The sequence below is a fragment of the Mobula birostris genome, chromosome 11 (genome assembly GCF_030028105.1).
Source record: "Mobula birostris isolate sMobBir1 chromosome 11, sMobBir1.hap1, whole genome shotgun sequence".
NCBI lineage: Eukaryota > Metazoa > Chordata > Chondrichthyes > Myliobatiformes > Myliobatidae > Mobula > Mobula birostris.
The window spans coordinates 47,781,338-47,794,654 of NC_092380.1; the positions used below are offsets into that span (position 1 = coordinate 47,781,338).

General features: G+C 43.9%; 1 protein-coding gene across 9 annotated transcripts in view; it reads right to left on the reverse strand.

Moving 5' to 3' along the window:
* The window catches only part of LOC140205059 (excitatory amino acid transporter 2-like), a 351,029-nt gene that overhangs the window by 314,202 nt on the left and 23,510 nt on the right, over positions 1-13,317 (reverse strand). For 3 of the 9 annotated variants that reach the window (XM_072272184.1, XM_072272189.1, XM_072272181.1), the window contains one exon: positions 6,255-6,396. The exons of the other annotated variants lie outside the window; for them this stretch is intronic. The gene's annotated coding sequence lies outside the window, so the exon portion shown is untranslated. The remainder of the gene's footprint in view (positions 1-6,254; positions 6,397-13,317) is intronic. 9 annotated transcript variants of the gene reach the window in all.

Genomic DNA, 13,317 nt, shown 5'->3' on the forward strand with positions numbered 1-13,317 from the left:
TGAAGGTAAGCTAGCCAGTAATATAAAAGAGGATAACAAATGTTTTTTCAAATACATAAAGAGTAAAAGAGAGGTGAGAGTGGAGATCAGACCACTGGAGAATGATGCTGGAGAGGTAATAATGGGGAGCAAAGAAATGGCAGATGAACTGAATCAGTATTTTGCATCAGTCTTCACTGTAAAAGATACCAGCAGTATGCCAGAAATTCAATAGTGTCAGGGGAAGAAGTGACTGTTCTTGTTATTAACTAGCAGGAGGCAAAGAGTGGGAATAAAAATGGCCTTTTCTTGATGGCTACCTGTGACTAATGGTGTTCTGCTGGGGTCAGTGTTCAGACCATTTCTTTTCACATTATATGTCAATGATTTGGAGGACTGATTGATGGTTCTTGGCCAAGTTTGTGGACAATATAATGATAGGTGCAAGGGCAAGTAGTGCTGAGGAAACAGGGAAACTGCAGAAGGACTTGGACAGATTGGGAAAATGGACAAAGAGGTAGTAGATGGAACGTAGTGTATGCAAGTGTATGGTCATGCACTTTGGTAGAAGGAATAAAGGCATAGACTATTTTCTAAATGGAGAAAATTCAATCATCAGAGGTGCAAAACGACTTGGGAGTCCTTCTGCAGTATTCCCTAAAGGTTAACTTGTAGGTTGAGTCAGTGGTGGGGAAGGCAAATACAATGTTAATATTCATTGCAACAGGACTAGAATATAAGTGCAAGGATGTAATGCTAAGGCTTTACAAGACTTTGGTCAGACCACACTGAGTATTGTGACTAGTTTTTAGATTAGATTAGATTATGAGGACACGCAGTCCTCTTTTATTGTCATTTAGTAATGCATGCATTAAGAAATGATACAATATTCCTCCGGTGTGATATCACAGAAACACAGGACAGACCAAGACTGAAAAACTAACAAAAACCACATAATTATAACATATAGTTACAACAGTGGAACAATACCATAACTTGATGAAGAACAGGCCATGGGCACAGTAAAAAAAGTTCAAAGTTCACATCTCACGCAGACGGGAGAAGGAAGAAAACTCTCTCTGCCATGCCCGACTACAGTCCAACTGAGTCGTCCGAAAACTTCAAGCCTCTGACCAGCCCTCCGACATCGAGCATCATCTCTGCCGAGCGCTTCGACCCCAGCCCCGGCTGCCAGCAGCAGGCAAAGCCGAGGATTTTGGGGCCTTCCCTCCGGAGATTCTCGATCGCACAGTAGCAGCGGCAGCGAACCGGGCATTTCAGAAGTTTCTCCAGATGTTCCTCCGTGCTTCTCATGGCTGTCTCCATCAAATCAGAATTGTGCACAGTACCTATTTAACAAATACGATATCACTTCACCGGAGAGGCCGCGTGCGCTGCGTTGCACCGCCATCTTCTCCTCCCGCTTGGGCCCTTTATCTAAGAAAAGATGTGCTGGCATTGGAGAGGGCCCGAGGAGGTTCAGAAGAATGGTTCCAGGAATGAAGGGGCTAACGTATGAGGAGTGTTTGATGGCTCTGGGCCTGTACTTGCCGGAGTTTAGAAGAATAAGCGGCTATTTCATTGACGCTGGCCTCTTAGGCCTAAGTCGACGATCCCCCCCCCCATTGAAACCTACCAAATATTGGAAGGTCTGGATAGTGTTAATGTGGAGAGGAAATTCCTATAGCAGGTGAGTCAAGGACCATGTAGCATAGCGTCAGGCCAGAAGGTGTCCATTTAGAACAGAGATAAGTTGGAATTTTTTTAGCCAGATGGTAGTGAATCTGTGCAATTCATTGCCAAAAGCAGCTGTGAAGGCCAAGTCATTGAGTATATTTAAAGGAGGGGTTGATAGTCTCTTGATTAGTCAGGGTGTCAAAGGTTATGGGGAGAAGGCAGAAGAAAGGAGTTGAGAGAGATAATGGAATGGCAGAGAGGCACAATGGGCTGAATGGCCTAACTCTGTGATGTTCATGGTCTTAATAATCTATCCCTTATTGATATACTCTCCATCTCACGTTAGTTATATGGCACACCAATTTACAATGCAGGATGCTGTTCTGCCCATCAGGTTTATGCCAGCGTCAGTCTTATTCTCTCTTCCTTATTTCACTGTAGTTTGAAATGTTGTCTCCCTTACACACCACTCCACTCCCTAATGATTCTTTTCCTGGTCACCTACAGGAAAGTGTCGGTTGCCCGCAACCAGTTAATGTAGCTAAATGACTTTGGGATGCCCCAGGGAGAACACACACGCAGAGAATATGCCAACTTCACACAGACAGCAGTGAGCTTCAAAGCACATTAATGTACATTATACAACCTTGAGATTCATCTCTTAACAGGCAGCCATGAAACAAAGAAACTCAAAAGAACCCATCTAAAAAACAAAAACTGTTGAACACCCAATGTGCAGAGAATAAAAACCATCATGACCATCAAAAAAACCATAAAAAGATAAAAGGACCCATTTTTAAAAAAGCAGACCATCAAATACCCAAGGTGCAGAGAAAACAATAACTGCAAACAAATACTGTTCTGGACTGAAGTCCCGAGAGTCCCATAGTTCAACACCGAGCCAAGTTATGGAGCACCAATCTGAACCGCCCCATCCATCGCCTCAGGCTCCGTCACCCTGACCTTTTCAATCTGGCCCAGTGCCTAAATCGATGTCCAAACATCAAGTTCACACGCCTCAAAGCACTCTGGGGCCGAGACCCCACTGCCACAATTCAGCCTGGAACCGACCTCTGTGATTCAGCACGGTGCTTAAATCGATCGAACCTCAGGTCTTCCTTGCTCTTGGTGATGGTTCTGCCACATTGAACTGCTGCTAAGCCCAAAAGGAAGCTACAGACTATTACTTGCAATGATCGTTTGCTAGAAAAAGTGTGGTTAATGAAGTATTTAGTCACGATCGATTCTGGGAGTAGTGTTACTCAGAAAATAGAAGGCATTTTACAGAAACATTTTAAAATAAAATTTGACAGTGAGCCAAACAAGGAAGTTTAAAGACAAAACAGCCAAAGCCTTGTCAAATAGGAAGGTGTTAAAAAGCATCTTAAACAAGGAGAGACAGATATATAAAAGTTGGCAAAGGCAATTCCATGGCATGAAGCTCCAACAACAGAAATTATGATCTCCAAACAGGAAGAGTTATTCCAGGGATGCTTGAGCGAATAGTTTGCGGAACTAGAAGAAACTACGGAGTTAAAGCAGATAGTTCTAAAAGATTTAAACACAAATCTGAAGCAAATGATGACAGGATAACATTGCACTTGGAAAGCTTGCATGTGGAAACTGACATTGAATTCTCAGGTGAGATTGTTGGAAGTTTATGAATATGTATAAAGTAAACTGTTGAGCAGAACAATGAAGGAAAATGGGATAGTGCTTTCAAATACAGTTAGAGAAGGCACAGAGAAGGGAAAATACCAGCTCCATGGAAACCTAGGGCTAAGTAAGTGATTTCATCGCCACCTCCTACAGCTGCCGAACACATCTCTATAGTACCGGGGAGAAAACTAATGACAAGGCTACTGCTATTATTCAGATGGCTTTGAGGGAAACACATAGGTTTTCACTTATTACTGTCATTGGGTCATTTTAGCAGGTATTCAAGAAGACAATACAATTACCAAAATGCTAGTCTGAAAGGAAAGGGGAGCTTGTGATCATTGGAGAATAACCTCAGTTTCAGGTTAAGGAGATGACAAAGGAGAATGCTCTAGACCAACCTTTGGTCAACAGATTAGGGCCAGGTTTAGGCAGGCACTCCAGATGATCTCGGGAACCCCTTTGAGCGGTAGCTCGAATGGGCTGCAGAGAGTAGTGAACTCAGCCCAATGCATCACTGACAAGTCACTCCCCACCACTGGAAGTCATCTACATGAGGCACTGCCTTAAAGCAACATCTATCATAAAAGATTCCCACCACCCAGGCCTTGCCACCTTCTGACACCACCAGGTTCAAGGACAGCTAGTTCCCTTCAGATACTGGATCCTTGAAATCAACCTGCACAACCCAAATCACTACGTCTGTACAGAAACACTATGACCATTTTGAACTACAATGGACTTTTTCTTATTTTAATTGTGTTCTTTCTGGTTAACAAAATTAATATTTTTTAGCTGCTTACATCAGCATCACAGCAGTAGAAACTGCAAGTAGCTCCAGACTCCTGGGAGCGCACATCACACGGAACCTGTCACGGTCTACACAATCAGGAAAGCTCACCAATGCCTCTGCTTTCTGAGGAGGCTGAAGAGAGCTAAACTACCCTCACGTCATTCTGCAGGGGTGCGGTAGAGAGCATCCTAACAAGCTACGCCACTGCATGGTAAAGAATCAGAAAAATTTATTGTGTTTTTAATACTGTTTTTGTGTTCTCTATCTTATTGTTTTTTTTGTGCTGTTCGGATCCGGAGTAACAATTATCTCGTTCTCCTTTACACTTGTGTACTGAAAATGACCTCGACTGTTTACTCTTTTCCATAGATGCTGCCTGACCTGCTGAGTTCCTCCAGCATTTTGTGTGTGTTGCATGAAACAATCTTGAATCTTTAGTTCATGTTTTGTGAATGAAATGTATCTGATGCTATGTGATGCTGCAGCAAGGAAGTTTCTCCATGCACCTGTGCATACAGGTACTTGTGCAAGTGACAATCAACTGAGCTCTGACTTTGGTGATCCAAAATCTCCAGGTACAACCTCTTGAATTAGATTAGTAAAACTTTGCTGCTAGATGGAGACAAGCTTCATAATATCAGAGCAGGGATAAAAGTCTCCTGCATAGAGACTAGCCCCTTAGCTTCAGAAACACCAGAAAATCTGCAGGCACTGCAAATCCAAGGCAACACACACACAAAATGCTGCCGAAACTCAGCAGCTCAGGCAGCATCTATGGAAAGGAACAAACAGTTGACATTTCGGGCTGAGACCCTTCATCAGGATCGGGAAAAAAGATGAGAAGTCAGAGTAAGAAAGTGGGGAAAGTGGAGGACAGAGTACAAGGTGGTAGGTGATAGGTGAAACCGAGAGATGGGAGGGGGCTTGAAGTAAAAAGCTGGGAAGGTGATTGGTGAAAGAGATAAAGGGCTGGAGGAGGGGGAATCTGATAGGAGAGGGTAGAAGGCCATGGAAGAAAGGGAAGGAGGAGGATAGGGGGTGATGGGCAGGTAAGGAAAAAGCTGAGAGAGAGAAACAGGAATGGGGAATGGTGAAGAGGGGGACAATTACCTGAAGATCGAGGAATCAATGTTCATGCCATCAGGTTGGAGGTTACCTACCTAGACAAAATATAAGATATTGCTCCTCCAGACTGAGCGTGGCCTCATTGTGACAGTAGAGGAGGCCATGAATTGACATGTTGGAATTGGAGTGGGAAGTAGAATTGAAGTGGGTGGCTACCAGGAGATCCCGCTTTTTCTGGCAGACGGAGCGTAGGTGTTCGGCAAAGTGGTCTCCCAATCTATGTTGGGTCTTGCCAATATACAAGAGGCCACACCAGGTGCTTCGGATACGGTAGATGACCCCAACAGCCTCATTGGTCCTACAAGGACTATTTGGGACCCTGAATGGTAGTGAGGTAGGAAGCAAGGGCAGGTGTAACATTTGTTCTGCTTGCAAGGATAAGTGCCAGGAGGGAGATCAGTGGGGAGGGATGAATGGACAAGGGAGTCGCATAGGGAGTGATCCCTGCAGAAAGTGGAAAGTGGGGGTGGGGTGGGGGAAGATGTACTTGGTGGTGGGATCCCTGTGGAAGTTACAGAGAATTATGTGCTGGACCCAGAGGTTAGTGGGGTAGTAGGTGAGCGCAAGAGGAACCCTATCCCTGGCATTGTAGCGGGAGGATGGGGTGACAGCAGACGTACATGAAATGGAAGAGATGCGGGTGAGGCCAGCGTTGATGGTGGAGGAAGGGAAGCCCGCTTCTTTGAAGCAGGAGGACATCTCATTAGTTCTGGAATGAAAAGCCTCCTCCTGAGAGCAGATAAGACAGAGACAGAGGAACTGAGAGCAGGGGTGGCATTTTTACAAGTGCCAAGGTGGAAAGAAGTACAGTCCAGGTGGCTGTGCAAATCAGTAGGTTTATAAAAGATATTGGTGGATAGACTGTCTCCAGAGATAGATACAGAGAGATTTATCTCTTTCACCAATCACCTTACCAGCTCTTTACTTCACCCCCCTCCCCCTCTCCTGGTTTCACCTATCACCCACAACCTTGTACTTCTTCCTCTCCACCCCCCCCCACCTTCTTACACTGACTTCGCACCTTTCTCTCCAGTCCTGATGAAGGGTCTCGGCCCGAAACGTCAACTGTTTCTTCCTTTCCATAGATGCTGCCTGACCTGCTGAATTCCTCCAGCATCTTGTGGTGTTGCCTCAGCTTCAGGTTAGGGTCGGGCACGTCCTGTCTGGAGGCAAATCACTTGATCACATCAGGGTACAGTTGTCACTGGATGAAGCTCAAACTCCGGACATCATATCAGGGTCAGGTCTGTGCCAGCTCGAAATTTCTAAGTGGAGACTTTGCACTGGTCCTGCCTTCCACCACCTACCCTGCCTGACTACTCTCATCCTGTCTGCCTTATGCCCTGATACCAGTTCCAACGCCATCACATAAACATGCACATTAGGGGCAATAAAGAGATGGATAGATAGATGAATAAATAGATAGTGTACAAGAGGAATAGCAAGGTGGCACTCATGGCTTCGTGGACTGTTCAGGGATCTGCTGGTGGTGAGGAAGGTGCGTTGAGTGTGGGCTTCCAGGCTCCTGCATCTCTTCCCTGATTCTCGTACAAGAAGAGAGCATGTCCTTAATGCTGGAGCTGGCTGAGACCGCTGCCCTCTGCACCCACTTTCATTCCTGTGTGTTGGAGAGTCCACAGGGACTGTGACACACCACTCACAGTGCTCTCCACCTGTGCAATTTGCAAGGGTCTTTGGTGACGTACCAAATCTCCTCAGGCTCCTAATGAAGTAGAGCTGCTGATGTGACTTCTTTGTGATTGCATCGACTGTGTTGGTCCAGCATGGAAAACGGAACATAGAACGGTACAGCACAGTACAGACCCTCGACGTTGTGTCGACCTTTGATCCTACTCTAAAATCAATCTAACCCTTCCCTTCCACAAAGCCTTCCATTTGCCCTTCGTCCATCTACCTATCTAAGAATCTCTTAAATGCCTCTAATGTATCTGCCTCTTCCATTGCCCTGGCAGTACACTCTATGCACTTACTACTCTCTGTGTAAAAACCCTGCCTCTGACGGCCCCCTATACTTCCCTCCAATCTTCCTAAAATTATGCCCTTTCATATCAGCCATTGACACCCTGGGAATAAAGGTGCTGCTGTCCACTCTGTCTAAGTGTCATATCATCTTATACACCTCTTCAAGTCACCTCTCATCCTCTTTCACTCCAAAGGGAAAAACCCTAGCTCACTCAAACTTTCCTCATACGACATGCTCGCTAGTCCAAGCAGCATCTTGGAGAATCTCCTCTGTGCCCTCTCTAAAGCTTCCACATCCTTCCTATAGTGAAGTGAAAGAAATAAACACAGGACTATAAGTATAGTCCAACCGGAGATTTATAGAGATGCAACATTAACTTGTAGCTCTAGAACTCAAAATCCTGACCAATGAGGGGCAATGCACCTTACAGCTTCTTAACCACCCTATCAATTTGTGCGGCATCTTTGAGAGACCCCAAGATCCTTCTGTTCCTCCACACCGCTAAGAATCCTGCCATTAACCCTGTATCTGCCTTCAAGTTCAACCTTCTCCTCAGATTCTTCCAGAATGAACTCCATCGGCCGCTTCTCATCTCAGGTCAGCATCTTATCAATGTCCCATTGTAACCTATGCCAGCCTTCTACACTATCAATAACACCACAAGCCTCCACGCCATCTGCAAACTTACTATTCCACCCAGCCATTTCTTCATCCAAATCATTTATAAAAATCATGAACAGGGGTCCCAGAACTGATTCCTGTAGAACAGCACTAGTCATGCACTTCCAGGCAAAACATATCCATTTACAAACACTTTCTGCCTTCTGTGGGCAAGCAGATTATGAATACACGCAGCCAAGTTTCCTTGGATTCCATGAATGAGTTAACCAATGGGAACATTGTTGCACACATTACTAAAATCCATATACAATGGCATGCAGAAGTTTGGGCACCCCTCGCCAAAATTTCTGTTACTGTAAATAGTTAAGTGAGTAGAAGATGAACTGATCTCCAAAAGCCGTAAAGTTAAAGATGAAACATTCTTTTCACCATTTTAAGCAAGATTGGTGTATTATTTTTGTCTTGTACAATTTTAGAGTGAAAAAAAGGAAAGGAGCACCATGCAAAAGTTTGGGCACCCCAAGAGATTTGAGCTCTCAGATTATTTTTACCAAGGTCTCAGACCTTAATTAGCTTGTTAGGGCTGTGGCTTGTTCACAGTCATTGTTAGGAACGGCCAGGAGATGCAAATTTCAAAGCTTTATAAATACCCTGACTCCTCAAACCTTGTCCCAACAATCAGCCGCCATGGACTCCTCTAAGCAGCTGCCGAGCACTCTGAAAATTAAAATAAATGATGCCCACAAAGCAGGAGAAGGCTATAAGAAGATAGCAAAGCGTTTTCAGGTAGCTGTTTCCTCAGTTCATAATATAATTAAGAAATGGCGGTTAACAGGAATGGTGGAGGTCAAGTTGAGGTCTGGAAGACCAAGAAAACTTTCCGAGAGAACTGCTCGTAGGATTGCTAGAAAGGCAAATCAAAACCCCTGTTTGACTGCAAAATACCTTCAGGAACATTAGCAAACTCTGGAGTGGTGGTGCACTTTTCTACTGTACAGCGACACCTACACAAATATGACCTTCATGGAAGAGTCATCAGAAGAAAACCTTTCCTGCATCCTCACCACAAAATTCAGCGTCAGAAGTTTGCAAAGGAACATCTAAACAAGCCTGATGCATTTTGGAAACAAGTCACGTGAACTGATGAAGTTAAAATAGAACTTTTTGGCCACAATGAGCAAAGGTATGTTTGGAGAAAAAAGGGTGCAGAATTTCATGAAAAGAACCCCTCTCCAACTGTTAAGCACGAGGGTGGATCTATCATGCTTTGGGCTTGTGTTGCAGCTAGTGGCACAGGGAACATTTACTGGTAGAAGGAAGAATGAATTCAATTAAATACCAGCAAATTCTGAAAGCAAACATCACACCATCTGTAAAAAAAAGCTGAAGATGAAAAGAGAATGGTTTCTACAACAGGATAATGAACCTAAACACACCTTAAAATCCACAATGGACTACCTCTAGAGGCTCAAGCTGAAGGTTTTGCCATGGACCTCACAGTCCCCCGACCTAAACATCATCGAGAATCTGTGGATAGACCTCAAAAGAGCAGTGCATGCAAGACGGCCCAAGAATCTCAGAGAACTAGAAGCCTTTTGCAAGGAAGAATGGGCAAAAATCCCCCAGACAAGAATTGAAAGACTCTTAGCTGGCTGCAGAAAACGTTTACAAGCTGTGATACTTGCCAAAGGGGGTGTTACTAAGTACTGACCATGCAGGGTGCCCAAACTTTTGCTTCGGGCCCTTTTCCTGTTTTGTTATTTTGAAACTGTAAAAGATGGAAATAAAAAAAGTAATCTTGCTTAAAATATTAAAGAAATGTGTCATCTTTAACTTTATGCTTTTTGGAAATCAGGTCATCTTTTACTCACTTAGCTATTCACGGTAACAGAAATTTTGACCAGGGATGCCCAAACTTTTGCATGCCACTGTACACCACATCCATTGCTCTACCTTCATCAATTTCTAAAAGGTCAATCAGCCTTGTGAAGCATGACCTACACCTTGCAAAGCCATGCTGACTATCCCTAATCAGACTATGCTTCTCCAAATCTCTGAAATGTTGCTGCCAAGGAATTTGAAACTGCTCAGCCTTTCCATTGCTAACTCCTCAATGAGGACTGCTGTGTGATCAATAAGATCTTGACCTCACCCTTGCCTAACATTGATAACCTTTCTCCTCTTTGCTTATCAAAATTCTGTCCACCTCTGTCTTAAAAATACTCAGAGATTCTGCTTCTACTGTCTATGAGGAGGAGAGTTCCAAAGTATCACCAACTTCTGAGAAAGGAAATTCTGCCTCATCTCTCCCTTATATTATCCTTAAACAGTGACCGTTACTTCCAGATTCTCCCACAAGAAGGAACACCATCCCCATCCTTGTCCTGGTGCAGAGTTTTGACCCAGTATGTCTAGTTTCTTTACCCTCCCCCACCCCACGAATGCTACTCGACCTGGTAAGTTCCTCCAGCAGACTGTTTGCCGTTCTAGGTTCCAGCAACTGCTGCCCCTTATGTTAACATCCTCTGCATGTTCACCCATAAATCCCTCAGCACCTTACCCTTTTCAATTCCCTAGCAGTTCTCAGGGTAAGTTTCTCATGAATAAATCTTCACTGTCTACTTCCCTTTGTATGGCCTCTCATCAGCCATCTCCTCAATCAATCACAGTCTCGCCACTCAATCATCTGTCCCCTACCTTTTTTAATGACTCCTTCCTTGCACGTTCCCCAATAACAACAATAAACCAGTTACCAATTGCCATTGTCCGGGAGCCGCATGGGCAAAATGAGTGAGCATGTTCACTTTCCTTAACGGCACTGCTTTAAAACAATCCGGTTGTTCCATATTCACCATAATTAATAGAACTTTTCTGTTCCATATTTATTTAATACCTTTTTGATTGACTGGATGAGATTAGCACTGGTACTGCCAGTACTTATCATCCATGGCTACTTTCCCCTGAACTGAGGACACAGGAGACACCACACTGAAAGGCTTGAAATCACATTCCGGTCAGACCGAAGGGCGTTAATTAAATGTAAAATCCACAGCTAGCAAGGTGGCATTTGAAGTCAGAGCACATGTCATTTGTGTGGTTTTCAGAATTACTGGCCCAATCACATAATTATAAAAAGCTTCACAAATGCATGTGTATGAACAAAGGAGAAGTGATTATTTATTATTAGACAAACCACTTAAATTCCATTTACTGTACCTGAAACTTCAAGCTCTTACTGCCTTGTTTTTGGTAAACCTTGAGGTTTTCTGACCAATTGGGATCGTAGAATGAAAATGCAGACATAAACAGAGAACAGAGGGTCTGTAATTAAAGATACACTAAAAAAAGTAAACTGCTGGAGGAACTCAACCGGTCAAGTAGCATCAGTGGAGGCATCGGACGAGCTGGTGTTTTGTGTTGAACGAAGGCTGATTTAGCCCTTTACACATTCAGCAGCAAGGTATACATTGTTATGCACATTTCATGTCATTATAACTGATGTTGAGTCTAGTTTCTTGATCTCCATATAGGTTTTAGAGTTGTGTCAGGTTTTGGACTGCCTGATTCTGGAGTTGAACTGTGATGTGATTCTGTTTCCCTGTCAGGCTTGCTTCCATTTGCTACTTCCGAAGTCTGCACTGAACCCAAATTTACCATTGAGAGGGTGACCATCAGTAGATCCACGGCAACACCTCTGATTTCATCACCACCTTTAACCATGCATCCGCATGATCTGCAAACTACTGCCATGGTCCCTGACTCCCTTGTATCAGCTCGACTTGTGACTATGTTTAGAGTCAGTGACATTTCTTTGACTCTTGGCTTCTGTTCAGGTATAAAAAGCAAACCCATTTGAACAAGGCTCAAGTGTGACCTCAATCTTCTCCTCTCTGAGGGCACTGTAGGTGTTTGCCTCATGGAGTTGTTCTGTGTAAGAGGAGATATCACTTCATGCTGAAGGACAAACAGTCCCGTAAAAGCTCCTTATCCAGAACACCAATTGACTTCTTGGCCACTGCATCTGATGTAAAAGATGGAGAGTACTCATCCTACTGTTTGGTCCGAGCAGAAGAAGTGTTAATGTGGCAATTTATTGCGAAGTCTTTGCAATAGATTCAGTTCCTCATCTGGACACTAGTCAAATTCTGTCCACTGTTTCAGCATCCATACATAGACCCTTTTCAACACTGGACCTTGACTGCAATTTCAGGCATGGTTACTGGGAAATCTTCTTTGACCGTATTTAACATGCTTCACTTCAAACATTAGTTCCCATAGTAACAAAGCGTTCATAGTAATGCTGCGCTTGGAACGTCCATACTCAACACTGAAGTAATGTTCCAGTAAGGAAACTGCTCAACTCTGCATCCTGAGACCTACTGTGATTGGGCTTATGTTTTGTAACTTCAAAACTTTAAATTAATTCAAAGGAAGGCATGGGAGCCCGAAATGTGGCTCTACCCTTGTGTTTTACTTTACGTGAGGCATGCACGTATCATGTGGTAGCATGATGATATATACAATCACATATTTTTACATATTATCCGTAATGAATCATTAATGCAGCATTAAACAAATAAAAAATGCTTAATCAACAACATATCCACAATATCACTCAAATATTACTGAAGTATTAAATACACAATCCTGCCTGCTTAGCTATAAACTCCAACTCAATAGAAAATGCATCTCAACTATATACACTGTATATTACATAATACAGCTACTATATACAGACATCCACAGCAGAGTGAATGTTAAATTGTCCTGTTCAAGCTTAAAGACTTAATCGCTGTGGAGGATTTCTTACTCTTGTGGGATAACGTACTTCCTAATGAAGGGGGATCACACTCTGCTTGGCAGGTGACATGTGTGGCTGTGAAACAATCTCACCCTCTGGTCCTGGGGCCTCATCTATGGTGGTTGTAGAAGCTGACTCAGACTGCAGGGAGTGGTTCTGACAATGGTAGCCACCTTTCATCTCTGACAATTGACTCTGCTCTCCTCTACTGATCGATATGTCACCTCCATATGACATCAGACACAATCTGCACTGTGGAGGAGAGCGGTTCAGTTTAGTCCTTAATACTTCAGAGTATCCTCTTTGATCACCTCTGTAGTTCCTCACCAGGACTGCTTGTCCAGGAGTGAAACATCAAACCTCCTTGTTTGAGGAGCTCTAAGTTTGTCTCAGCTGTTTGCCCGGCATAATCCTTCTGAGATTGGGTCTGAGGAGATCCAAGCATGAAGGCAAGGGCTGACCCAGGAACAGCACAGCGAGTGAGATGCCGGTTGCGGAGTGTGCCACATTGTGATATGCGAGGAAGAAACTGGTGACCTTCTGATTCAGTGTTAGTGTAGCGTGGTCTGCTGACATTGCTCACAGGGCATTCTTTAAACTTGGGAAAAACCTTTCCGCCAGGTCATTTGTAGCTGGGTGGTACAGTGCAGGTGTAATATGTCTTGTTCCAGTCATTTT